A 13,952-nucleotide genomic window follows, 5' to 3' on the forward strand; every position below is an offset into this window, starting at 1 on the left:
AGCTCAAGGTTATTGAAAATATAGCACTACACGGCGATTCGGATATTCGTTAAATCGATTATGAAGCAACAGGTCGAGTCTATTTTCAAAAAAGAAAAATCATCTGCGAGAAGAATACTTGGTTTCCTTGATTGACTGATCGACAAAATTATGGCATTTGTGTTTCAGGAAGTTCACGTGTGATTATTATTAGAAACGAATATATTCGCAATGTCTCACTGTTTTGCGCTGTGTTCAACAAAGCAAGTTAATGGCGTTAATGCAAGTTATTGGCGGGACGGCAGGTGTTTTCACGAAACCTGAGACCTGACCTGAGAAAAACAATGAGTCGAAATTATTCCACTCTTGAACTTGCGAGTATCCTATATAAAACAAACTACGCCCACAACAAGCCATAAGATAGTGAGTGTCTTTCTTTTCAAAATTTTTCCTCTAAGCTAAGGAACTTACTTGACTCTACACACAAATATACGCAGCATTTGTAGCTTATTCTACTCTTTATCAGTTAGAATGTCTGAAAAACTTCTTTTTTTTTTTCAAAATCTGTTTTATCGTAATTCGATAATTAATGACACATGAGTCAAATCTATTTAATTGAGTAATTATCGGCTCTTGCGTAGCGACTGGACTTCATTCGTTCAAATAGTCACAGCTAAAATACATCAATTATTGCTTAATATTGTTGCTTAATAGCAGTATTGTTTTAGTCGCATCCATAAATACATTTTAATATGTAATTAAGTGCTTTTGGCGAACACATTACGAGCATAACGATTATGTAAAAATCTTGTAATAATTTGTCAATAATTTTTTATACAAAAACCAAATTGCATTAATTATCACACCCTCTAGACCAGCGGTCCACAATCTACCCCTGCTCGTATTAATAAAAAGAATAAGCAGCGATGGCTCCTCAAAAATTTTTTGTTCCCTCCTCTCTTGAAGATTGTGCGCGACCTAAGGCAACTTTGTTTTTTCTTTTCTTCGAAATTCGCCTTATCTCCATCAAGAACGATACATCCAGTCCAAGAGTTTCGAACATATCAGCACATTTTTCATAGAATGATTTCACAAGATCCCAACAACTCGCTTCCAATTTCTTAATACACTCTTCATTTGATACAAAGCTCTTAAGATTCTCTAAAGCTTCTTTTAGAGATTTTCGCACTGAACCTGATGTGAACAACAATACGAACCATTCGTGCGAATTTTATCATTGCAGCGATTGATTTACGAGTCGTTCTTGTCCCATTGCAGTAACACTCAGCTCCCAACCTGCTCTCAGCTTTCTCATCCCTATATCTTGATACAATTTCACACTCAATCGTCTCTTAAAAACTCAAATCAAAAGCCTTCCAGCAACCTTTTCTAAAATTAGTCAGTGATTTCGCTAGTGACCGTCACCTCCATTCAAGATAGTACACCGTCACGTTTCATATCAGTTACTCATAACTTCACTGCGGTAAATGATTGTGCAAAGTCCACGTACATAGCTTCGAATTCATCTTTGATTTCTGTAAACGCGTTGCCTTTCTAGTCCAAAGACTTAATGACCACCCAATACTCGACTTTTTACATTTTTTCGACTCACTCAAGCGATTGTCAAAACAACAAAAGTGCTTGTCCAATATGGCCGAAATTGTGATGAATGCATATAACGCATGCACAAGCATGAACGAGTGCTAGTATCTTCACATTCAGTTCTGAAACTTTTCAAACAACCTACTTATAAGTAAGCGACGGGTTAGTAAATCTAAATTTCAACACAGACTATAGAGTGATATTTTTGACGTGTTGCTTAGGATTTTTGAAACAAGCGAGAAGAATCATCAATTATTTTATTAGTCAGGACAACTACCACTACCTACAAGTAAGTACAAATACCACTACCTACAAGTAAGCTATGAAAATTTCCAAGTTCTGACTCCGCGTAACATCATTTTTTTTAGGGGTTTTTTCAATATTCTATGATAATTTTTGGATGAATCATAGGTCTACTTAGGCAGACCTCAATGTTTATTATTAATTATAGTAATGCTTGTTATATGTATAGTGATATGAATTAACGCGAAATTAAAGCGAAATAAGTGAAATGCTACAAACAAACCCATATTCTACATTTCGATGAAAAGAAAAATAAAAGTCTTTTGGGGATAAGCATTTAATACAACTCTTATGTCACTCGTAATTCTTATATTAGGGAATCTCTGCTGCACAAACAGTGAGCACCGTGTACTCTTATCAATCACAATCTAAGACTTTATTAACAAAAAAAAAAAAAAAACGGCTAAAAAAATTAATTATCTGTTGTCTTAAGACAGCGAGAGTGAGAGAGAGAGAGAGAGAGAAGACTAAATAACACATCAGCGTTAAACAAAGTGTAAATATTGGTAAGCAAAACAAACGTAATTGCAATGTAAAGTTTAACATGCAAATATTTAATAAATTAAATTAATTGGTGTGGAATACTAAAGGAAATATTTGCGCCGCTAAACCAAAGAAAATGCTAACACACATATAAATTAACAGGTATTGATATTTTATACCCTACACCACCTGTAGTAAGTAAAAACGCACATTAAATTTGGACGGAAGGACACCAAACAATTTCGAAGCATTTTTTGAATCAATTTCAGCTTGTCTGTCCATCTGTCTTGTTTTCCTAAGTTCAATCGATAGATTGCAATTTTTGAGAAATTATCATGAAATCGGATTGAATCACTTGTTCGAACACTCCCTATATAAGGGCGTTCGAAAGAAGTCTCTATATGAATAATGGAAAGTGATGTAGGGCTTTTGATGGCGGGTCGTAAGCCACGCTATTGTTTTTACTTGTTTTTTTTTTTTTTTCTCTAAAGTTATTGTTTAATTAAAATTTCTATTAAATAATTGCTACTAATAATAGCATAGTTAACGACATTATTTTGCTAAATAATATACATAATCGCTAACACTCTAGAATGTTAATTGAATATTTCGTTGTTTTTTTTTTTTTTTTTTTTTCTTTCTTAAAATTGCATTAAATGCATTGAAATTCTTAGCGCATTTATTGAGTTAATAATTATTTTTCAAACGTAGTGAACAATAAGTATCGACAAGGGAGGAAATTTAAAGAAATTATTTATTGTAATTTATAAAAATAAAAATTCTAAATTTCAGTTTTTAAATTTAATATTTTAATTACTGATATGTATTTTTTTTAATTTTTTTTAATTTTTTTTTTTTTTTTTAATTGACTTGTTTTTCTTGTGGTTTTTTCACAAATTGCGTACTATTCTAAAATTTTAAAGTAAGCAGTAAAAAACTATTGTAAGCATATAGAATAAATATCGGATACCTATTATTTAATAGCAAGATTGAGTTTCATTCACCCAGAGTTGAATGAAGCAAGTATAGCAAGGAAAGGAAGGTGTAAAAATAGGTCAACGCTTGCTTCATTATTCATATCAAAGATGAGATGAGAAAATTAGATGCAGTGTAACAGAGAGAGAGAGAGAGAGAGAGATAAGGGCGAGAGATAAATTGTAATGATACCATTAGCTCTCCTGAATTAACCGAATGAATAAATGAATGAATGAATGAATATTTAAATGAGTGGATAAACATATAAAATAGAACAGAGAGATTGTATATATGTATGTATGGGATTATACGGAAAGTCATTGGGTTTTTTTTGCATTACACATTTTAACAACTGATATAACACTTACTTAAGGCACTTGCCTGTGAAAAATTTCGATTGATTACGCGCAGTAGTCTTTTATTGAAATCCTTTGAAATATGGAAAGTATAGCCCGGCATTTTCGGCAACTTTTCTAGTATCGGAAAGGTAAAAATACTATTAAAGCGAAAAAAAAAAAAATATTTTCCGTTGTGTATGAAGAAGATGTGTATGTCATAAAATTGCTTGATAAACTTTCGTTCCGACAAGACAAACTAAAGGGACTAACCTATGCAAACCGATGAATAACAATTTGTAAGATCACTGACAGATTGAATTTATTGAATTCCATCGTTCATAATATAATATATTTATCCATTATAAAAAAAAATCGTCATTCATTTTGACTAAAAAAAAAAAACACGAAATTCCTTTTAGCATAACCTAATATGCTTGGTTAGTATTTAAGAAAACTTGACATATCTCCTCCTACTCATATAACAACATCACTGTGTTACTTAGCCAGCCACCTCTTGTCTTGCAATCTATAGAAAATGGTGGACCATCTGCCTGTTGGAAAGTGTTTTATTGAAAACTAGAACAAAATTCACACAATATGTGTAAGAAAAGCCATATCAACGCGGCCTGTTTCACACGTTAACATTTTATAATAAAATTTTTGATGAATTTTCTTAAAACTTGAACGTTCACGATCTTCAAATCGCAGAAAGATGGGAAAATTATTAAAGAATAATTAATAAATGATTTATATACAGTTAATGTCCGTCCCTTTACTTATTATATATGCAAACAAATGAAATTGAAATTTTTCTTTCAAGCAGAGAAGAGTAAGGGCAGTGGAAAGGGCAGTGAACCAAGCGCTGCGCGCTGCAGACCACTTGACACAAATACAATCCGTTTCGCTAGATTGAATCCAGTACTGCTGTCTATTTATATTTTTCAAAACCAAATCTTCTTTCTTTTTGATAGTTGAATATACCTCTCAGTAATTTCTCCAGACTATTATTATTCTGTTAGCTTCCTTTTCAATCGAAAAAAGTTATCAAAAAAAATGTTTCTTTCAAGTTGTTATGATGCTGTTGTATTGTTTGTTTGTTTGTTTGTTTGTTTTTTTTTTTTTTGATAACTTTTTTATCTAGTTGTACAACGTGGCATAAAATTTTTTTCTCAAGTTTACATTGATGATTCGCCAATCATTTCGAATCGAAGGGGCATGGGAAGGCGCTTCCATTCACTAATTCGTTAATTTTGAAAACTCATAAAAGAAAACGCTCTATTCACAAGGGTCATCATATATACTTCTTTAGATTTGTACAGAGTTAAAGCTTGTCTCTGTTTTGTATTTTTTTTTTTTTTTTTTTTTGTTATAAACAAATTTGAGACCTTTATTTTTAAATTCTACTTCTTTTAAAGGAACATAAATCATTTTCAAGCACAATTTCATGTAAACACAAAAACATTATTTCATTATTCTTCAGTTATGACAAGCAACAAAAAAAAAAAAAAAAAAAAAAAAAAGAAGAAGACATTATTCATAACGAAAAAGGAAAATAAAAAGGAACACACTCACGACGTCCAGTTACAAGTGTGTTACAGAACAAAGTGAACGCAGTCATGAGCTGTAAATGCAATGCGCAAGCAGCAATAAAAACACAAACCACCACCATTCTCAGAATCTCCGCTTACGGATAAGCAAAAATAAAACTTGAGCTGTAGACAAACAAAAAAGGAAAACCGAACCGTAAAAGGAAACAGAGTATAAAGAACAACAACAATAATAAAAAAAGTTAAAAAAAAAAAAAAACTTGAAGATTTTAAGAGACATGTCAAGAAAGATTTAAGATTCTTTATGCCGTTAAGGATGTTTAACAAAAGAAACAGAAAACAGCAGAAAAAAACAAAATAAATAAAAAAAATTAAAACCAAAATTAACAAAAAGAAAAACAGATTATAACCGCCCGCCTGGAAAATTTTTTAACAGCGGCACGACCACAGAAAAGAGGTTAATACGAGCATACACTAATTGCATTAATCGTCTTGTAACACCTTGAAACAACATCGCATCGAGATCTTATATATTTTTAGATTAAGTGAAATCCATAGTTGATATCTCCTCTCTGTCCGATTACGCCCCCTCATCCTATAAGGCTGGTTAATGTTACAAAAGCGTAGACAGAAAGCCAAAACTGATTTCGTCTACATATATACGATTAGCAAGAAAAATTGTATTTGCTTTATATACGATATTATTCGATTTATCACGATTTTAAAAATTACTTAACTAAAATTGTAAGAACATTCAAAAAAAAAAATTCCCAAACCTATATAACACACATATCTGCTAATAATCATATAGATGTGTCGTGAAGTGAAAATATCTGTATATCATCCTGCGAACTTATTGAGTATTATAGCAGATAATCACTAATTGTATCCAGAGTAAACGGCATATTCTGCTCTATATATAAAAAATATATTGGACCCACGTTACTAAGCCAGGTATTTATTAAAAATTTTCGATATATGTTTCAATTTTTATGCAGGAAAATGGACAGTCATCAAGTACTAAATTAATGGTAACAATATGGTGCAGAGATAATTTTTTAAAGGCGGTCACAAGCTTCTCGTTTCTTTCTTTTTTGGAAATAATATACAAATTAGGTACAATTTTCTATAAAACCAAAGTTCAGATACCCAAAAAAAAAAGGCTAATCTAACTAAGCTTTCAAAAGTCCATTCAACCCCAGGTACGTCTTTTTGTTTGCTTATCTAGGATTTCATATTTTAAATGCATGAGAAACTTGATATCTTTTTCTCTTACTTTATATCAACAGATTAAATTATTGCATTATTCATGTGATGCGATTACACGCGATTACGTCTACCTTTGCAAGCTTAGTTTGTGGACAAACCATTTACCATTTTTCAAAAGGTTCGACATGCAGAGATGCAGAGATGCAGAGATGCACAGCAAAACAGATCTCGTTCTATTTTTCCCGTCTTCTCCCGTTATCTACTGTAGTAGCGGTTACACAAGTGCTCGATTAGTTGTAAATAAAGTAAGGAAATGTAACACGAATTACAATGTAAGAAACAGATAAGAGTAATAATCACTCTATAGATAAGTTTAAGTGCATTTTAATGATTAAGTTGGATAAACGATAATTGATTATAACGTAAAATTGGATAAGATTGGTATTATGATCATAATACTAACAATGAGGAAACGTATTAAAAACTCACTCATTCAGGTTAATAAGGAAAAAAATCTTCTGAATTAACACAATATACAAGCGTTCTTTACATATAAAGAAAGTAAGTTCGGAGTAATGAACTATCAAGTAAAAGGCGAAATTTATAATGATATATAAACAGAGGGTGTTAGAATATATAGTTTTGTTGTTGTTTACCTTTGCAAGTCTTGACAATAGACATATTTTTGGAAAAAAAGTCCCTGGGTTAACGGTTTCTCTAATCGACGTGTCGAAGAGAAGATGGAAGATTAAAAAAAAAATTTTTTTTTTTGGAAATCATAATCTTGACTTGACGTAAGCAAGATATATGCACTTGTTACATCGGGATACCGCTGACTATATTAATTAAGAACACTATGGGCTCGGTCGGCATCGATCAACACAATACCTACTAAAGAAACAATGCGTATTTCAATAAATGTCCTGTAAGGGCATAACTTGCCCGTTCTCTGGGGCTCGGGGAAACTTCGCGGCCTAAGATTTGGTCGCAAGAAATTTATTGAAAATTGTTTATTATAAAATTCAGCACTTTATCACCTAAAAACCCGTCTCTCCTCGACTAACTCATTAAACCTACCTTATCCTACTCTTATCCTACTTTTATCCTACCCTTAATCTACCTAAGCTCTTTAGCTTATCCTCTACCTTATCCTTTAACTTACTTCTCGATCTTAAGCTAGCACTCTCTCCCCACCATAGACGGAGAAACTGTGAGGCCAAAACGAGGTACGACTTTGGCTCCTCACAGTCCTAATGTACACAGTTTGCTTTGCCCAGTTCAACAATAGTGATCTCTGATAGGTGCATTAAAGTCTTTCGTTTCGCTTTCAAGCTTTACGCTCAGTTTCTTACAGTAGAATAGCTTATATAGATTATAATATCAACAAAAAGATTACAAAATAATCTATAAAAGGAATCCTCCTTTAAAACTGACCGCAATAGTATTTAAAAAGTTCGCTAGTGGTAGTGGTTATAATGTAACGAGCATTAAAAAGAAGTTTAAAAAAAAAAAAAAAACCGTTACATTTTTTTCCCCTCTATCTTTTTATCATAAACAACGGGGTTTCGAACATCATTTTTAAATGGATTTCGCCTTTAATGACTCATTAAATAAACAATTAAAATACAACTTAATTGTGCAAATGTCTTTTTAATCATTTCATACAAAAAAAAAAAATAATAATAATAATAATAACCAATCGAAAGAAGAAAGCCAGCCTTTGTGTGACTGACTTTTTTCTCATATATACATACGTATGTATATTTATATACATGCATGCATATATACATATATACAATTATATTCATCATCATAAGAATAAAATCAAAAATAAGAATAAAAAGAAAAGTCAACTTTATATATGTGCACACATATATGGAGGATATATAGAAATAATGCATATGATCAGTAGATGAACAATTGCGCTTTCATAGTCAACTAGTTTTGCTATTTTTATCTTAAATTAGAATTTCATGAGGAACATATTTTTCTACATTGGTAAGGAATTCTGTTGTAAAGGAATCTTCTCTTGACTTAAATCAAGGTGAAGCAAAAAAAAAAAAAAAAAAAAAAAAAAAAAAAAAAAAGAAAACATAAAGAGAACAAAGAATTCCATAAGAGAAGGACGTGCACCATATACGGTTATAAACAAGTTTCATATCTCTATTGATTGCTATCTATCTATATATAGCAACATAAAGGGTGGAAAATACCTTTCAAGCTTTTATGATTTGCGTCAAAAAAAAATTTGATTTTTAAACGCATATCAGTCAGTTAAAGATCATATATCCAAGAAATGTAGTGTTTTTCTTAACTTTTCACACATACAAGGGATATTGAAAAAAAAGTCTCAGTTGGAAATGTGTTTGAAGCTACAGATTAAAGAGGTAAACATCCGTTAGAAAATTGAAAAACATCTCCACTATCTCTTTCTCTCTCTCTCTCTCTCTCTCTCCGTCAAGGTATTAATAGTTTACACATAAGTAAAATTTTGACTTTCAATTTGTGATATATATATATATATATATATATGTTCGTTTATACATGTTCAACAAACAATGCGAAATCTTACACTTAAAAGTTAATACAAAATTTATTATTGACATTTGTAAGCACAATTCAGACCCAAGCAGATAAGCCCACATATGAAAATGAAACAATAAGAAAAAAAAAAAGAAAAAGAAAACATGTATGAAAACATTATTTATAGTAAGTAAATAAATAAAAGGCATATAATATATCAATACGTTTTTGTTTATGTATATCCGGCAATCCTTGAAATTTTAATGCGTACAAAGTAATGGCTTTATAGATATGTTAGGCGTTTTTTGTGTACTTTGAGAAAATGTATTTTCTTTTTTTTTTAAGAAATCACAAAAACTCTCTTAATGTTTGCATAATCTGGGGTTAAGTCAATTTTAGTACAACATGAACTTGAGGTGATGAGGAATAATTTTTCTATTGAAATAATTGTTTAGAAATTAATTACGAATAGAACACAAAGAAGTCAAGCGTTTCGAGCACCTATTGCTATCTCTTTCGTCATTTCTCTTCAGTGATCTTTCCACAGTGTGCCCAATGTTTCCGCTTGTAGTACACAAATATTAATCCCTTCTCATATCGCTTTGAAACCCCGAGTAGATCCTGCACGTATAAGGGATACCTCCTCAATGGGTATTTTGTTTATACATAAAAAAAAAAGAATTTTTTTTAAATTTCAACTCACACTATATTAACAAATATATTGTTTCTCAGCGAAAAAGCAAAAGTTATCCCCTGACACCGTGACCTAAATTTGAACATAGAATGCGTCTCGTGTAGACTGCTGAAGAATATGCAAGAAGAAGTTATATGCCAGCTGGACCAAACTTTTTAAAACACTCTACCCCGCCCTGCATATACGTAAGTAAGCGCAAAAGAAGGCAACGTCGTTTGACAACTAGGAGTTCTTAGGTACAAAGGTATTCATAAGAACTGAACGAATTTCACTTGGATCTACGAGGCAGCACAAAGCGAGCCATCTTATGAGTATGTCGCGTCTTTTTACACGTAACGAGTACGCTTTAGTTGACCTTTGCAGTCGATATGAAGACTTTATTTGTGAGATAATCTAAGTAAGAACTCTAGAAATTTCAAGTTAAACTTTGGGTAAAAAAGAGAAAATTATAGGTTCGCGACGAGGTCAAGATAACTTTCAAAATCATGAAATCTCTCAAGATCTGCTTTCTGTAGCTTGTAAGAGAAGACATACACTTGAAATATACAATGCCTCCAGAAATGAATGCGTTCTCAAATTGTATCAATTACTCTCACAAACCTAACCGTAATGTTTGCAATCGAAATGGAAACAACAACCTAGTATCAATTGAAGAGCATGTACAAGTCTTTCGTAGCACTTGGAAGTAATCCTCCTAAATATTTGAAAAGAAACTTTTATGCATTCGTCTAAATCGCGTAAATAAACAAAACTGTGAATATGTGTGTATTGATGACTTCTAAAAACGGGGCAGGGGGGCAGGGGGCAGGGGGGATTGTTCATTTACAATGACAAGAGTTTTAGTTTAAGCAAAGAATGATTAAAAAAAGTAATAATAATAGCTGTTATAACACACGATAGGTTATAAAGTAGTTAAGAATGTGTGTAGGTGGCGAATTTTGTTGGCAAAACAATTCTGACAGCCAGCATTTTTTTTTTATTTTTTTTTTGTGTTACGATGGTGACGACCTTGTCTGCAATTAAGAAAAAGCCTCAATACATACAATCAAACTACACGTGTAGTATGCAATGCGAAATTCGTTTGAATAAATATTTAAAAAAGTTGAGCGATTAAATCGTTAAAAAGTAGAATTGTAGTAGCATGGCATTAACCTTGCCGTAGTTAAAAAGTCTTAATAGCAAATGTGAATGGAAATAAAAGCAAGATCAAAAGAAAAAGATTTACACATACCGGATGTGTAACCGGTTACATTTAAGAATCGATTAACCCGTAGAAATACACTTTTGTACACTTAATGCCTTTTTAATCATTTACTTGTCCGGCGGCCAGAATAAGGATGTTAAACAAACTAAACATAAAGGATATTTTAAGTGAATCGTGTGATGGCTTAAAATAAAATCTTATATATACGCTTCCAAAGGATGATAATATTTCTATTACTCTAGAAGTAATTGCTTAAAAGACTTAAGAAAACATGCAAGCAGTTAGTGAGAGCGTGCTTTTTAATCAATATATCAATATCCGCTGAAATCTGCAGCTATTTCCGAGAAAACCTGTGATCTGAGGTTGCATCAAAGGACTCCAGACTAGTCCGCAAAGGTCCTCCCAATAACGGCTTATCAATCTCGTGTTACATGGTGAGAAGAACTGATTTCAAAAACAATATGACTTGAATGATGGAAGACGAAAGACTTTTCCCATTTGCGGCATGTGCTAGTTTATGGGATGGCAACATTAGATCAGCTTGGTCATCCTTTCTAGACATTCATCTAACGCTGAGAAACACAAGCCTTTAAAACATGAAAGCCAATTCACCCACCTTTTCTCGCAAAATGACGACTTAAGGACTCGTCCGGATTTGAAAGAAACACAATCACATAAACATCTATTGCTTTGTTTTGCTTTATCACCATTCAAACTAAGCTCTTTCTAAGCGCCCACAAATGTGATATGTTATGACATGTGCTTGTTCTATTTCCCATGGCAACGTCGTCCTCCTAACCAGCGCAATGCGTTCGGCTTTGCTTTGATACCGAGCAACTTACTCACAACCAAACAAAATCCCATAGCTACTTCTTATTAACCAGGGTTTATGTGTAACCAACACTAACATAATAATTGCAACGCAACTTTATCATCTCCCATGCAATCTATGCCAGTCAACGATTTGCAATTGGTGAACAACACACCAACAGAGGCCTTTTTATATATTATTCGCAAATTGCGTAAATGCTAAGCTAAGTCCTGAGAACATTGAATAGGAAGTAAATCTTAATTTATTTTAGTAAATCCTCGATTGAATCTTAGTAAGGTATTTATATATTCAGTGTACACTTGTTAAATCTGAAAGTGACAAATAAGTAAACAAATTGATTTGAAATTAAATAAACATTATTGAATAATTGCATTTAAGTACATATATCATAAAATAAATTTTCTTTGAGAAAATAAGAAAATCATAAATAAATATAATGGCATTCACATTTCATTCATAATTCACGATTTGCATATATGCTTCTCATGCCAATCAAACACTTCTACTTAGTGTTTTCAAAGTCATTATCACTTTAGGTAGTTAGGTAAATAAAGTATTGGGTTTAAAGGCCATCATAAGCCTGTCAATTGGCCGAACCATTATTTATATAGTTGACGGAAAGGCTCTTTATAAATAAATATATATGTATATATAACCAATTTATATAATCCATTATGATATATATATTGATTCGGTTTTTTTTTTTTTTTTTTTTTTTCTTTAAGTGAGTTTGTTTTAGCTTTCTCTTATGCCATTACTTTCAATTTGTTTCAAGTCAGTTATTGTAACAAATAACCATCTACCCACCCACAACAAGCGTACTTTACAATTAAAGTAGACATCCTCGGGCAGGCATATACTTAAGAGTTTGAAACAAGGAAATACATTCGAAAATTTATTTATTTTTTAATCTTTTAATTCATGTAGCGATTCGTTTCGCCAAATTTGGTGATTTGTATTATAAATTGATAATCGCCTCAAATATACAAGAGTAAAACATAACCACACAACCAGGTGAAATGGTAAATTTATTATTATTGAGCTTTTACAACAATGCATTTAATAATATATATATATATATATATATAATGTCAATAAATTTGCAGCTTATGATGCGTATTATTATCGTTTAAGTACATTTTTTTAATGCGTGCATGTTAATGAAATTCGTATAAAACGCATTCAATTTCGAATTCAATGTCAAATGAATTGCATTCTTAATCTTTTACGGGCAGTCATTTGTTCTAATTTGTATATAAATTTCACATGAAGTTAAGTAATGCTTTTGAAAGCGCCTAAAATTATGTAAAGAGATGAACGGTATAAAAGTTAAAACACTTTTAACACGTCTGTCATATTCACTATGCTAGGCGAAGCGATTGATAACAGTATAAGAGTATGTGTGAATGTAATAGTTATGTGTTTATAGAAACAAACAGCTGACAATACTAACATGATTTTTGGAGCTATATACTCCTCCTCTTCGCCTGCTAACATATGACTTCCAAAAAAAAATTTGGGTTTAATAAGATTTTTTGTCTCATACGGATTGTGAAAAGTAAATGGAACTCCTCTTCGCTTAACTTGTGTTCAATCATGTAGCATCAATATTGGCCTCAAATCATCAAAGTTGACGTTGATTCAAGCAATTTTATATCCATCGTTATAGTCAATGGACGAAAGAGGTATGATTGAAAGCATAATAAAAAAAACCAAATCCTCACAGACCATTTTACAATTTTCATATTACCGGAAGACACAGGATTAACGAAATGTAAAGTACGGATGCTGCGCATAGGGAAATGATGGTGACCTGCATTATACTTCCTATCCGAAAATTATGGTTATCTGCGAACAGTTTGATATATATTATCCCGGCAAGTTTTAAGAAAAGTTTGGAATGTTTTCCATCGTCAACGAGATAATAGATCTGTTTGGCACAAAATTCCTTAAGAGACTTGCCTAAAGGGAAACAATGCAAGTCTTTTTTTCTGCTCCATATATAACCTTTAACAACTCATATGAAAAATGTTCACTAAAGATTAACTACCCACCTATCTAAATAGCTATCCGCAATTCGAACTTTACGCCAAACAAAAATTTCCTGAAAGTTTCCCTTATAACTTCAGTTTAGAGAAAAGTGCTCTTGAGCTTTATGAGCTGGTGGGAAAACATGGTAGTCTATGCCATAAATTAACCCGAGAAATGAATTACAAGACCATCTCGCTTCCTGTAAAGGATTTTATTATGAACCTCTCGGCCC

At 31.9% G+C, this 13,952-nt stretch overlaps 1 protein-coding gene across 1 annotated transcript in view; it reads right to left on the bottom strand.

Annotated features, from left to right (window-relative positions):
- Positions 1-13,952, bottom strand: part of LOC119634664 (serine/threonine-protein kinase Doa) — a 131,137-nt gene that overhangs the window by 114,729 nt on the left and 2,456 nt on the right. The gene's annotated exons all lie outside the window — the stretch shown is intronic.

Source organism: Glossina fuscipes, unplaced genomic scaffold (genome assembly GCF_014805625.2).
Source record: "Glossina fuscipes isolate IAEA_lab_2018 unplaced genomic scaffold, Yale_Gfus_2 3, whole genome shotgun sequence".
Lineage (NCBI taxonomy): Eukaryota > Metazoa > Arthropoda > Insecta > Diptera > Glossinidae > Glossina > Glossina fuscipes.